A 15303-nucleotide genomic window follows, 5' to 3' on the forward strand; every position below is an offset into this window, starting at 1 on the left:
GCCCCAGAGTAAACGAGGCTTTAGAGCCAGGTCTGTATTGTATGGTGGATGTGATGTGTTGTGTACGAAACTAAAACCTGCAATCAGATCCAAACGTCGTGGAAAACTGTGAAGAGGTGTCATCCTGCAGCAAGATAACGCTCACCCACATTCTGCCAAACGGACAGCCGACGCAATAAAGGAGTTGAGATTCGAGGTGCTGGAACATCCACCAAACAGTCCAGACCTGGCTCCAAGCGATTTTCAGATGTTTGGGCACTTAACGGAAGCACTACAGGGAAGAAGATTTGAAAGTGATGAAGACGTCATTGCTGCGGTGCAAAATTGGTTACAGATGCAACCGAGAAACGTATTTGCTGAAAACTCGTAAAACGTCGGGAAAACTGCATTGAAGTCCAGGGAGGTTACGTAGAAAAATAACGCATGTCTCAGTTTTCTATCATCAGAATAAGTACAGCTTTTCACAAATGTGCCTTTACTTTTTGAATACCCCTCGTATACCTGTATGTAGATGATTCTGTAAATAAGCTTTACCTATAATGTACTTTTAAAGATACAACAAGGGATGGCTTTTCTAATAGTGCATACGCATGAATAGTGAGTTTCGGCATTAACATCTATTTATAAATAACTGTTTAACCATGGGTAACGCCACGGTCCAAGCTAGTAACATGTATATTTATACTAACCCCATAAGACATCCCCCCCACTGGTAAAAGCACAAATCGCACACTGCGTAGGAAACAGCCCTTCGCTTCACCCAGAAAATTTCCGTAAGTGTGAGATGTAAATTGGTTATTAAACTTTACTTTGGACAGAAGCTTTTGGATCTAGCCCTCCCGCTGGCGGAGGAAGAGAGCAGTCTTCATGGTCGGTTATTCTTGGAGTGCTGTTGTTTTGGGCCTTGGCTTTAAGACAGAACGATACGGCGACGACCGAAAAACTCGAAATTTTTTATTATGGAATTCAAATTTATATACCTTGAATAATTATTCCCAAAAAAATTACGCACCAACTCGAAAAAGTAACGATTCTGTGACCGTTTGAAGCTGAGCGTGCACGGCACGCCTCGACGTTACAGAACCGGTTCCGCGCTCAAATTTCCTATTTTTACCGATTTGAGTAAACCTGATTTGTTGGAGCATTGTTTAGGTGGTTTTACTTAAAATGTCAACGAAAGATTCAATAGTCTTATTCGGAGATACGTTCCAAAAATAACATTCGGTAGAAACGAAATTGTCAACATTGCTTCAAATTTGGCCGTGTGTCTGTTTAGTGTAGGCCATACTGCAGTAATGCACATGGCAAATGCCCTTCAAATCAAAATCAGCGATGAAATGCGTCGGTTCTGTGAAGACAGTGACGACGGGGGCGATGCGTAAGTTTTAAGCTTTGTTCCTTTTCTTATGATAAATGCCTGTCAAACTTTAAATGCGTTCTTCTCAAAACGTTGTTTTTCGGCATGGTTGTCGTCGCCCACGCTACAATTTTCATCCGAATTTAATGATTTTTGGTCTCCCTTGCAGCAAATTTGAGTTCGTCGTAGCCGATTTTTTTTACGTCGATATTCAGTATTTTATCGGCCAAAAAAAGAGGATCCTAAAATGGCAATTTTTTCAAATCTGTAATTTCACCAAAAATTTTGTTTTTGAAAAAACCCTACAATGAACAAAAATTACATCCGTAAGGATTGAGGTGATTTGTTAATTTCATGTTTGACAACCACAACCGGAGTTACAGTGATAAGTCTATCTCCTTTCCGACCTGCCTTGGTAAAATCCCAATTACACAATGATCATAGTAATATTTTTCAGTAAAAATGCCAATAAAAACTTCAATGTATGCTTTATTCATTGCAGCAAACCTCTTTGTCTAGTACATTCCAGTCTGGAGAAAAATAATTCTGAATTTGAGCAAAATTTTCGTCAGACACCTTGTCGTTCCCGCTTAAGCACTTTCCACACTCGCTCTGGACTTTGAAAATTTCTCGCTGATGAGCGCGGAGGCGCAAGGACATTGGAGACGAGGGACAGCTAGCCATCCCACAGTTAATGTTTGCGGTTCATTCGGTTGCTGCAATAACCGTCTTGCAACTGCCGTTTCCTGTATGCTGTTGGTAAGGTGTATACTGGGCGCGGTGTCTCGACACTTCGATGAATTTTAGGCGCAAACGGACGATGCGATAAATTCAGTCTTTAATAATTATTCTATACACGTATATGCTGGTGTGGCTTACCTATCGTTTGTTGGGCACAATATGGTTCGTGGGAGTATGTATAGCCTCAGTCAGATTTGTGTAACCACCCACGCAACTAGCAACCAATATTAAATTCTTTGGTTGCACACCCATTACCGGCACAGTCACGCCACACTCAAGTTGTACTACTTAACTTCATCAATGTTTGTTAATCTAGTTCTTCCACCAGACTGAAACTTGAAATTCATTTAAGTACTTTAAAATTATATCCCATTTCATGTTGCATATTGTAAATGTAGATACACCAACACCATAGCCCATTTGGATTTCATGTAAATAATAAATTTCATCAGGGGCTGTCTGTTTTACATAGGTCCAGGTGGTGCGGACACTTTTTATCGAAAGTTGTTTCAAAGTTCGGTCGGCATCTTCCACGCTTCTTAAGGAAGTTGTAATTGTTTCCGTAGTTATTTCTTGCAGTCAGTATGGTGCTCTTTCTATACAACGTTGATTTTTGTATGATGAACAAGTGAAAGCAGTTGCCCAAACCCCTGTGGAGAGAGGCCGCTGGAAACAAAGGGAAACGAAGACACAGGTGAAATTAATTCTTTAATTATTTTTATCATTTAAACACTAACCTACAGAATTTTTGCCTGACAAGACAGCTCAAACTTAACCTATTCATTTATTACCCACAATATACAAGCCCAACGCAATCTGACTGCTATACAGTGACAACATGACTTCCAATAATTAACACAAAAGAATGGCCTTGAATTGCAAGAAATCCTAACAATAAGAAAATTCCAAAAAATATGAAATTAAAGAACTATGAAACTACCTCCAACTCTGTTAATTGCCTGAACTCCTTTCAATCATGAACCCCATTTTTTTTGTCACATACCTCACACAAAATCTACATAACAAGAACTACAGCAGTTAGAGCAAGCAGCAACTGCAGCCACCTAAATAAAAAGATTCTAACTACTATAGACTAACTACTAGGAGACATATGGTTAGAAAAAGAAAGATTTTGTTGAAGAGTAAACAATGTATTTAGACAATTTTACCGTATTCTTGTGACATGAAGTTCCAAAAATTATATAGCTGTCAATAATTCCACAACCCAAACATTGCCAACAAAATTCATCCTCATTTTACATTTCCTGGCGTCTCACTTTACAATGCATGTCCTACCAACACAGATCCTCCACTAAGAAAAAACATGTCCATACACTTCTCCATCCACTCGCTAACTGCTAGTCCGTCCAACCACAGAATCTCTTGCCGAGGGCGCAGAGCGCTGTCAGCGAAACTAACACAGTCTATAGCGATGCTAACATATAAACAGGCTACCTACAACATCCGAGAAATGAGAAATTTTACGAGAGCAAGCAGTAAAGGTTGTCGTCCTGGTCTTGAGAGCTGAAGATACGTCCGATCCAGGACGTCAACCGGAGGTATTATTTTCCAACCTATTATTCGAACAATCAAGGTCAGCTGCCGAGGAATTGAGAACTTCCAGTTCTCGGGTTGTCCAGCTGTGGCTGTGGCTGGCTCGTACATAGAGACTATCGAGACAGGAACTGTTGTGAGGTGAATAGCATGTGTTTGCGGGCTGTTACCACAGCCCAGCCAGAGTCGTGCGAAAGCCTCGCTTCCCACGGCGGGCTTTCGCTGCCGCAGACGCAGCCTGCCCTTCCGCCAACACACACACACACACACACACACACACACACACACACACACACAATGTCGTTCTCCGTAGAGTCCGTGTCCTATGCAGAGCGATGTCTTTTCCACTCAACTTCCTTCCCGTATGAGTTCCGCAGCTCAGTACATGCAAGTACTCCCTCATAATCTAAAATCCGAGACGGAATTTTAGCTCATACTACTCCGTTCTGGAAGAATACTGTTACACTGTAGGATAAAATATACCCTCTTCCATCGACTTCGAATTATTTGAAGATTACAGATGTGGATATTTATTTATTTATTTATTGAAGCCCGTTTTCTGTGCCAACACTACTCGTATGAGTCGTGTAAAGTTCAACAGTAGGTCTTCCGCTTCTTTTTCGTCAAGAAAACAAAATATACATAGTTGACAGAGATGGAAGAAAGACTTGGAAGAAGTGGGGATAACACATAGTTATCTAGGAATGAGTTCCACTGAAAAACAAATTTGAAGAGCACTTTGATTTCTATGAAACTCAAAAAAATAAAAAATGGTAAAACGCGGAGTGAAGGAAAAGCATAAAAAACACATGCAGGAATATTAAACCTCAGGTAGAGCAAATGTAGTTAAAGTAATGTGATCTGTGTCCGACCAAAACAACAGTTGCAAGAAGAAATGTTCATTCATTATAGCCAAAGAATATGGTCTGCTTTCTCCCCCCTCACCTTGTTGTGTCTTTAGAATCCCTTATGCAAGACGCTGCCTCGGTCATCTCTGCCTTCTTTTACCTCTCATGTTAGGACAGTCACGCCCTTTTTCAAATTCTTTGACTTGTTGGAGCAGCCAAGTCCCAATTTTTTTCGCTTGTTACCTTTTTGTGTGTTTAGTTCAAGAAATGGACTGATGAGGCAGTTGTTTATTCTCTTTAAACATCATCATCAATATTGTCTTCGTATTAAAGGTACCGGTTTTTCAGCAACTTAATGACACCTCTCTCCAGTTCACCATGTTTTTGTTCTACAATAAAATTCAAGATTTTTTTTTTTTTTTTTTTTTTGAACGGAAGTAGAATAGTACAAATTGGTAGTGAGAGTCCCCGTGATGTGAAGTTTACAGTTTGATTCTGATGGAGACAAGACTTAAGACGTAAAAGTAACTTCGGGGGTGCCCATTGGAAACTTTATAGCACTATTACTTTTCAAAAAAATGATTCAAATGGCTCTGAGCACTATGGGACTTAACTTCTGAGGTCATCAGTCTCCTAGAACTTAGAACTACCTACACCTAACTAACCTAAGGACATCACACACATCCATGCCCGATGCAGGATTCGAACCTGCGACCGTAGCGGTCGCGCGGTTCCAAACTGTAGCGCCTAGAACCGCTCGGCCACTCCGGCCGGCTGTTACTTTTCCACAATACCGATAAGGAAGCAGTAGTTGAGAAAGGAGAGAGACAGGATTGTAGGCTATTATCGATGTTACGTTAAAACATGATCATCAACAAAAGGAATATAGGGGTAATGTGAGGAGCCGAATTAAATTAGGCGATGCTGATGGAATTAGGCTAGAAAATACACAAAGTGAAGTAGATCAGCTCAGGTGTTTGGGCAGCAAAATAAGTGATGAGGGTCGGAGTAGGGAAAGTATAAAATGCAGAATAGCAGCAACAAGATGAATTTGTAGATATCTAATTTAAATTTGAGTGTTAGCAAGCTATTTGTGAAGGTTTTCGTTTGGAGTGTAGCCTTCGATGCAAGTGGAACGTCGACGATCCGGAGTTCAGACGAGAAGAGAATAAAATCTTCTGAAGTGTGGTGCTATAGAAGAATGCTGAAGATTAGGTAGATGAATCGTCTAATTAATAAGGCTGTACTGAACAGAATTGTAAGAAAAAGGAATTTATAACAAAATTTGACTGAAAGAAGGAATCTGTTGATTTGACACACGCTGCGGCATCAAGCAGTTTCCAGTTTGGTAATGGAAGTAAGTGTGTGTGTGGGGGCGGGGAGGGGGGGGGGAGGGGGAAGTTCACAGATAAGGTTCAGCTGGATGTAGGTTGCGGTAGTTCTGAAGAGATGGAAGATGCTTGCATAGGATAGAGTACCGTGGAGAGCTGCATCAAACCAGCCTTCGGACTGAAGACAACAACAACAACGTACTTTGGAAAATAAATTCTCAGCCAGGCACTTGAGTAAGAATTGCAGTGTTGTCATGTAGATACAGAATTAAACTTTTATTCGCGCCTCCGACAGGAAGCCCAACAACTGCAACTGACGTTGGTAACACCGATTGCCTCTCTCATGGTGTAGAAACGTAGTCTGCATAGGCTGCCAGTTTCGTTGACGCGCGTCTGTATAACTTGTCGACCTTCTAGAATACTTGCGTTACTGCAATTAAATAAGCTGCTGATGCCGATACTTTTAACAGGGTATCGGTAAGGATTCCCTTGAAGATTCGCCTCTGCCACTCCGCCGCTCTCCCTGGCGCAACACGCACACGTTTGGGCTCACGGTGCAGGACAGTTGTAATTTTCGGTCCGTGGTACGCCGCCATTGCTAGGAGGGTGGTTGGCTCGGTGTTCCCGCCTCGGGGTCGGGGACCGTCCTTCCGGGTCCCACGCGAGGCCAGGCGAGGCGAGGCGAAGACCGGCAGATATACGACACAGGCAGCCCGGAGCAGTGTTTGCGAGCCACAGGATGCCCCACAAGTCGCCACACACCTGCCGCGACACGTCACAGCAATTCCCACGCGTCCTTTTCTTCCACGCAATTTTTTCCCAAAAGTACCCTGACCCCCTGAGGACATCCAATTACACAAAACAGATCATCAACCATCCCTTGAATTTGGAAAAAGAAAAAGTAAATGTCAACATGGCTCTGAGCTCTATGGGACTCAACTGCTGTGGTCATCAGTCCCCTAGAACTTAGAACTACTTAAACCTAACTAACTTAAGGACATCACACACATCCATGCCCGAGGCAGGATTCGAACCTGCGACTGTAGCAGTCTCACGGTTCCGGACTGCGCGCCTAGAACCGCGAGACCACCGCGGCCGGCAGTAAATGTCACATTTATTAGAGTTTCGAATTATCCTTTCACTGTGCTCCGGGGTATTGCACTGCTTCGAAACTTCCTGCCAGTTAAAGAAATACAATAACCAGCCACATTCTACAAGATGTTTCACAATTTCCATTTCAACCTTCTTGTTGTAGAGGAGACTTAGTACACTGAAGTTCTGACGGAGAAAAAAAAAAAAGAAGACACAGGACACCTTCATCGATTAGAGGTAGAACGTTCATATTCAAAGGACGTGTACTTTAGTATACAGAATGAGATTTTCACTCTGCAGCGGAGTGTGCGCTGATATGAAACTTCATGGGAGATTAAAACTGTGTGCCGGACCGAGACTCGAGCTCGGGACCTTTGCCTTTCGCGGGCAAGTGCTCTACCACTTGCCGCGAAGGGCAAAGGTCCCGAGTTCGAGTCTCGGTCCGGCACACAGTTTTAATCTCCCATGAAGTTTCATGTACTTTAGTATGTTGTGCAGCAATGATTAGCGTTTGAAACATGTAGGCCCGCGGTTAAAGGTCAACACCGATATCGCGGCACTACACCACCTACCGGTATAATGTACCTGTGGCCCTCGTTGTCGCTGTAAACCGAAGGTAGTGGATCACTGTGACTTGAGCAGACGTGCGGGATGCCTCACAGAAGTATGCGCGAACCGTACCGTCAAATCGTGAGTTTGAAAGAGGGCGCATTATTAGCATGAGAGAACGTGCATGATGCAGGCATCCCGGGAAATTGCTTCTCATGTGGGACGAAGTGTTTTGGCAGTGCTTGCAGAATGGTTCACCGAAGTCCGTAGAACACTCAAAGATGGGTCAGGTTGCACCACCCGAACCACCTCTGAGACGATCGACACCTCATCCGAATGGCATTTCAGGACAGATCTGCGTCCTCCTCCGCTGTGGCGTAACAGTGGAACAATGTAACGCAGCGAACACTGTCAGTGGCGACAGTCCGCCGCCGTTTATTACGGCATGAGTTACGTCTGCGTAGTCCACATTTGACGAACGTGCACAAACATGCTACATGGCAATGGTGTACGGAACTAAGTCACTGGGGATAGCAATGGCATTAGATAGTATTTTCGGGCGAATCCAGGTTCTGTTTTTTTAAGATGGCCGCACTTTGGTTCAGCGCTAACTCAAGCCCTTATGGTGTGGGGTGCTATTGGATACAACCAAGGCCAGTGTGACCTACGTGATCTAAATCCTGCGACTTGTGTCCATACGGTGCACAACACTGCAGACGGCATTTTTCAGCAAGACAAAGCAAGACCACATGTTGCTGCATGAACACGTGCCTTTTTGGTTCACAGGATATCAGCCTTTTGCCCTGGCCAGCCAGATCACCAGACTCTTTGGAAGTCGAAAATGTGTCGGATGTGGTGAAATGAGGAGTGCAGCTCTGTGACCCAGTGCCAACCACCACAGATGAACTTTGGCACCAGGTCAATAGAGCGTGGAAGGTTATACCACAGGACGCCATTCGAGCATTATACGCGTCGATGCCATAGCGCCTACTCGGCAACAGGAAACACGCCGAAGTGAGGTGACTGAAGTGCTAATCATTTCTCCAGAACGTACAAGTCCTATGAATATGAACGTCGTATCACTAATCCTTCAAAGTGTTCTGCCTTTACTGAACATGAGTGTAGATATAATTCTGATAAGGAATCTACTTCCGGAAATGAACTTTTTGTACAATTAAGCGGGAGATTTGAAAGTGATCTAATTTTGAAACTTATTTACACCACACACACACACACACACACACACACACACACACACACACACACGTGTGTGTGTGTGTGTGTGTGTGTGTGTGTGTGTGTGTGTGTGTGTGTGTGTGTGTGTGTTAACAGAGAATTTCTATAAGAACCAAATAGCTTAGTTAATATGTTAATACATGATTCAGGGAAGTGGGGTAGACTTTCTCTCAGCTCTGAGCAACTGAACAAACTAACTGCCAGTAATCATTCCTACAAATTGCAGTGCTGCAGTCCTTCCTCAAACATATTCTCTTAAAAAAGAAGTTATTCAAAATTTATATTCCTTTCATGTTCCAATATACAGGGTGGTCCACTGATCGTGACCGGGCCAAATATCTCGCGAAATAAACGTCGAACGAAACTTGTCTAGCTTGAAGGGGGAAACCAGATGGCGCCCATTTTTATTACATATTCGTGTAGTACGCAAAGAAATATGAATGTTTTAGTTGGACAACTTTTTTCGCTTTGTGATAGATGACGCTGTAATAGTCACAAACATATGGCCCACAATTTTAGACGAAGAGTTGGTAACAGGTAGGTTTTTTAAATTAAAATACAGAATGTAGGTACGTTTGAACATTTTATTTCGGTTGTTCCAATGTGATACATGTATCTTTGTGAACTTATCATTTCTGAGAGCGCATGCTGTTACAGCGTGATTACCCGTAAATGCCACATTAATCCAATAAATGCTCAAAATGATGTCCGTCAACTACAATGCATTTGAAAATACGTGTAACGACATTCCTCTCAACAGCGAGTAGTTCTCCTTCCATAATGTTCTCACATGCATTAACAATGCCCTGACGCATGTTGCCAGGCGTTGTCGGCGGATCACGATAGCGAATATCCTTCAACTTTCCCCACAGAAAGAAATCCGGGGACGTCAGATCCGGTGAACGTGCGGGCAACGGTATGGTGCTTCGACGAACATTCCACGTGTCATGAAATATGCTATTCAATACCGTATCAACCGCACGCGAGCTATGTGCTGGACTTCCATCATGTTCGAAGTACATCGCCATTTTGTCATGCAGTGAAACATCTTGTAGTAACATCGGTAGAATATTACGTAGGAAATCAGCATACATTGCACCATTTAGATTGCCATCGATAAAATGGGGACCCATAAATTCTCTTGTGCCCAGTGGCAGAACTGTACACGACGTTCAAAGTCGTCGCCATGCAATTCCTGGTGCACAGTAATATGGTACGGGTGCAGTCGATGTTGATGTAGCATTCTCAATACCGACGTTTTTGACATTCCCGATTCTCGTGGAATTTGTCTGCTACTGATGTGCGGATTAGCCGCGACAGCAGCTAAAACTCCTACTTGGGCATCGTAATTTGTTGCAGGTCGTGGTTGACGTTTCTCATGTGGCTGAACACTTACTGTTTACTTAAATAACGTAACTATCCGGCGAACGGTCCAGACACTTGAATGATGTCGTCCAGGATACCGAGCAGCATACATACCACACGCCCGTTGGCTATTTTGATCACAATAGCCATATATAAAAACGATGTCTACCTTTTCCGCAATTGGTAAACGGTCCATTTTAACACGGGTAATGTATCACGAAGCAAATACCGTCCGAACTGGCGGAATGTTACGTGATACCACGTACTTACACGTTTGTGAATATCACAGCGCCATCTATCACAAAGCGAAAAAAGTGGTGCAACTAAAACATTCATATTTCTTTACGTACTACACGAATATGTAATAAAAATGGCTGCTCCTATTTTAAAAACCGAAGTTGATATCCGTTTGACCTATGGCAGCGCCATCTAGCAGGCCAACCATGGCGCCATCTCGTTTCCCCCTTCAAGCTAGACAAGCCTCGTTATTTGTAGTTCTTTCGTTTGATGCTTATTTAGTGAGATATTTGGCCCGGCTACTATCAATGGACCGCCCTGTAGATATTGGAGACGGTGAGCTCTGACCTTTGTACTCGCGGGTTGGTGTGTAGAGTACCTGGCGTCGAGTTATCTTCTACTTTACGAAGGAGGTTGCGGTGAGATCGGGGGGCACCACAGTGGCCAAGTTGCGAACGTGCCAGTTCCTCGCAACCGTCTCTGTTGTCCGGACGAAAATGGCGGTGCCAGCGAGACATACAGGCCGCGCAACGAACTAGTGAAGTCACATTAGTCGGCTTGTCCGCCACACTTCGCGAACGCTCGGCTCGTTGCAGGGCCCGCGGAAAACCTAATGTTTAACTGGAAAGATACCCTCTAAAGGTCTTTATTTTTGTCTTGCGATGTCGAGAACTAGCATGCATTTAAACACGCAGTCAAGATTTATAAAACTCTTCTGAAATAGCTACTCGCTGTCCGCCGGAGACGGCTGCTGGCACTCGTAAGGCCTGCAGTGTGACGTGCAGTGACGTACGCGCCGCGGCCTGTCTGTATCGTGGGCCTCGCGAAATGGTATGTGACGTCATGATTGCAGCAGGAATTGACGAAGGCACCCTGTCTCATTTTGCGTTCGTGGCATGAAGAGGAAGATTTGAAACTTCTTCTACATCCTAACTGTACGTTACCGGACATGCGTTCCTCATGAAACTATTATCTGCTATGTCTCGTCCACAACCCCTACAACCCTGTGGTAGAAATAGTGAAACATCCTATGTATAACTTTCTGCGAAGACGCGTTTAGAGTTTCCACCCGTCTACAACTGGAGTAATACATTTACGAAGGTAAGCTGAAAAGTAATACCTCCGAATTTTTTATGTGAAAACTTGCAGATTTTTAAATGAAACAATATTTCTGTACGTTCTGTTGGGCCCGTAGCATAGTATATGTTGGTTTAAGACATAATGGGAATAAATGCTCCAGACCAGTTGCAATAAGGTATTGTTTCCTTAATATTTTACACGACAGGCCTGTTTAGGCCTTGCCATTATCAAGTGACGTCTAGTGTGATGACCATATTGCATTTATGGTAAAGTCTTCCTGTCATGTCTCGGTAAGTATAATAATTCTTGCCATTACGAAAGGTAAAAATACGTTTTTGTCAGATAATTTGACAGTCCTTTACTATTACGAACTACAGCAACATACTACATGTTTATTCTTCATGTCTAAGTATTTACTTCTCAGCACAGTCACTCTGGCGACGAAGACATTTCTCCCAACGAAAGACCAGTTTTTAAATAGTCGTGATGGGTTTGCCACCGAATGACGTTGTGCAAAGTCCGAAATATTTCCTTGGATCAACTGTCCGGCATCTTCAGGTGGTTGAACCTTGCTGGTGGCTGTGCCGTACCCATTTATAACATGTGCTCCGGGAAAGCTTGAAGAAAGCCCAGTTTGTTAAATGTCTGACTGTTGACGGTGCCACAACCTCACCTCTCGCTTGCAGCACTTCATCACTATCAAAGTGAATTCCTCGAAGGTTCTTAAAGTTGTGGAAACGGATGAAAATCGAATGAGGCCAAGGCCGGAATGTATAGATGATGATGGATGGCAGAGAACCCAAGGCGTCGGCTTTTGGATTTGTCGCAGCCCTTGAGTGTGGTCTAGCATTGTCATGTCGAAAGAGAGGGTGTTCAAAATGTGGAAGAAACCTTCGAATTCGTGCTTTGTTTTCTCAGGGTGTTCTCACACACCGACATACTTGAGTTGCACAACGCCGTGTTGCTCACCACAATTCTGACTCCTTTAGCGGCAGTGCTGCAAATATGTAAACATGACGAATAAAACAATAGAAAGTCAACAACGTTTGTTCTACGTAAAAAATGTGTAACAGTTTTCACGTAAATTCGGAGGCACTACTTTTCAGTATGCTCTCGTGTATCTTTTTAATTTATTCTTACATCACTTCTTGACAATTTCATAATTATATAAATATCTCATATTTAATTCATAGTTGTTACGCTTTTAGCAACCGTTTTATGTATTTTTTCGAAATAAAATTTAGTCATCAGCTGCGTAAGTGGAATATTTTATTGCACTCAATCGGTTTCGACAGATAAATCTGGAATCATCGCGAGTTACAAAATTGAGGAAAATATATATATACATATCGTTACAAGACGACGATACGAGTACCTGAAGTAGAAGAAATACATTACAAACAGTTACTCAGTATTGGCTTGTAACACGAATGAGCAGCACGAATATGTTCTTCTTGCTCAGGCAATGGTCAACAGCATGTATAAATGTCAAAACATTTGTAACACCGTGCTGTCCGTAATGTCCTTTCTTATTTTGCAACCGGTTTCGGTTCTGAACCATCATCAGCAGCAGGGAAATTATCACAGATAAAATGGTTCAAATGGCTCTGAGCACTAAGGGACTTAACGCCTGAGGTCACCAGTCCCCTAAAACTTGTTTTTGTTGTGGTCTTCAGTCCTGAGACTGGTTTGATGCCACTCTCCATGCTACTCTATCCTGTGCAAGCTTCTTCATCTCCCAGTACCTACTGCAACCTACATCCTTCTGAATCTGCTTAGTGTATTCATCTCTTGGTCTCCCTCTACGATTTTTACCCTCCACGCTGCCCTCGAATGCTAAGTTTGTGATTCCTTGATGCCTCAAAACATGTCCTACCAAGCGATCCCTTCTTCTAGTCAAGTTGTGCCACAAACTTCTCTTCTCCCCAATCCTATTCAATACCTCCTCATTAGTTACGTGATCTACCCACCTTATCTTCAGCATTCTTCTGTAGCACCACATTTCGAAAGCTTCTATTCTCTTCTTGTCCAAACTAGTTATCGTCCATGTTTCACTTCCATACATGGCTACACTCCATACAAATACTTTCAGAAACGACTTCCTGACACTTAAATCTATGCTCGATGTTAACAAATTTCTCTTCTTCAAAAACGATTTCCTTGCCATTGCCAGTCAACATTTTATATCCTCTCAACTTCGACCATCATCGGTTATTTTACTCCCTAAATAGCAAAACTCCTTTACTACTTTAAGTGTCTCATTTCCTAATCTAATTCCCTCAGCATCAACCAATTTCATTTGACTACATTCCATTATCCTCGTTTTGCTTTTGTTGGTGTTCATCTTATATCCTCCTTTCAAGACACTGTCCATTCCGTTCAACTGCTCTTCCAAGTCCTTTGCTGTCTCTGACAGAATTACAATGTCATCGGCGAACCTCAAAGTTTTTACTTCTTCTCCATGGATTTTAATACTTACTCCGAATTTTTCTTTTGTTTCCTTTACTGCTTGCTCAATGTACAGATTGAATAACATCGGGGAGAGGCTACAACCCTGTCTCACTCCCTTCCCAACCACTCCTTCCCTTTCATGTCCCTCGACTCTTATAACTGCCATCTGGTTTCTGTACAAATTGTAAATAACCTTTCGCTCCCTGTATTTTACCCCTGCCACCTTCAGAATTTGAAAGAGAGTATTCCAGTTAACATTGTCAAAAGCTTTCTCTAGGTCTACAAATGCTAGAAACGTAGGTTTGCCTTTTCTTAATCTTTCTTCTAAGATAAGTCGTAAGGTTACTATTGCCTCACGAGTTCCAACATTTCTACGGAATCCAAACTGATCTTCCCCGAGGTCCGCTTCTACTAGTTTTTCCATTCGTCTGTAAATAATTCGCGTTAGTATTTTGCAGCTGTGACTTATTAAACTGATACTTCGGTAATTTTCACATCTGTCAACAGCTGCTTTCTTTGGGATTGGAATTATTATATTCTTCTTGAAGTATGAGGGTATTTCGCCTGTCTCATACATCTTGCTCACCAGATGGTAGAGTTTTGTCATGACTGGCTCTCCCAAGGCCATCAGTAGTTCTAATGGAATGTTGTCTATTCCCGGGGCCTTGTTTCGACTCAGGTCTTTCAGTGCTCTGTCAAACTCTTCATGCAGTATCTTATCTCCCATTTCGTCTTCATCTACATCCTCTTCCATTTCCATAATATTGTCCTTAAGTACATCGCCCTTGTATAAACCCTCTATATACTCCTTCCACCTTTCTGCCTTCCCTTCTTTGCTTAGAACTGGGTTGCCATCTGAGCTCTCGATATTCATAGAAGTGGTTCTCTTCTCTCCAAAGGTCTCTTTACTTTTCCTGTAGGCAGTATCTATCTTACCCCTAGTGAGACAAGCCTCTACATCCTTACATTCGTCCTCTAGCCATCCCTGCTTAGCCATTTTGCACTTCCTGTCGATCTCATTTTTGAGACGTTTGTATTCCTTTTTGCCTGCTTCATTTACTGCATTTTTATATTTTCTCCTTTCATCAACTAAATTCAATATTTCTTCTGTTACCCAAGGATTTCTATTAGCCCTCGTCTTTTTACCTACTTGATCGTCTGCTGCCTTCACTATTTCATCCCTGAAAGCTACCCATTCTTCTTCTACTGTATTTCTTTCCCCCATTCCTGTCAATTGTTCCCTTATGCTCTCCCTGAAACTCTCTACAACCTCTGGTTCTTTCAGTTTATCCAGATCCCATCTCCTTAAATTCCCACCTTTTTGCAGTTTCTTCAGTTTCAATCTGCAGTTCATAACCAATAGATTGTGATCAGAATCCACATCTGCCCCTGGAAATGTCTTACAATTTAAAACCTGGTTCCTAAATCTCTGTCTTACCATTATATAATCTATCTGATACCT

General features: G+C 42.7%; 1 protein-coding gene across 1 annotated transcript in view; it reads left to right on the top strand.

The window, feature by feature from the left end:
* The window catches only part of LOC126234981 (uncharacterized), a 551742-nt gene that overhangs the window by 287533 nt on the left and 248906 nt on the right, over positions 1 to 15303 (top strand). The gene's annotated exons all lie outside the window — the stretch shown is intronic.

The sequence above is a fragment of the Schistocerca nitens genome, chromosome 2 (genome assembly GCF_023898315.1).
Source record: "Schistocerca nitens isolate TAMUIC-IGC-003100 chromosome 2, iqSchNite1.1, whole genome shotgun sequence".
Lineage (NCBI taxonomy): Eukaryota > Metazoa > Arthropoda > Insecta > Orthoptera > Acrididae > Schistocerca > Schistocerca nitens.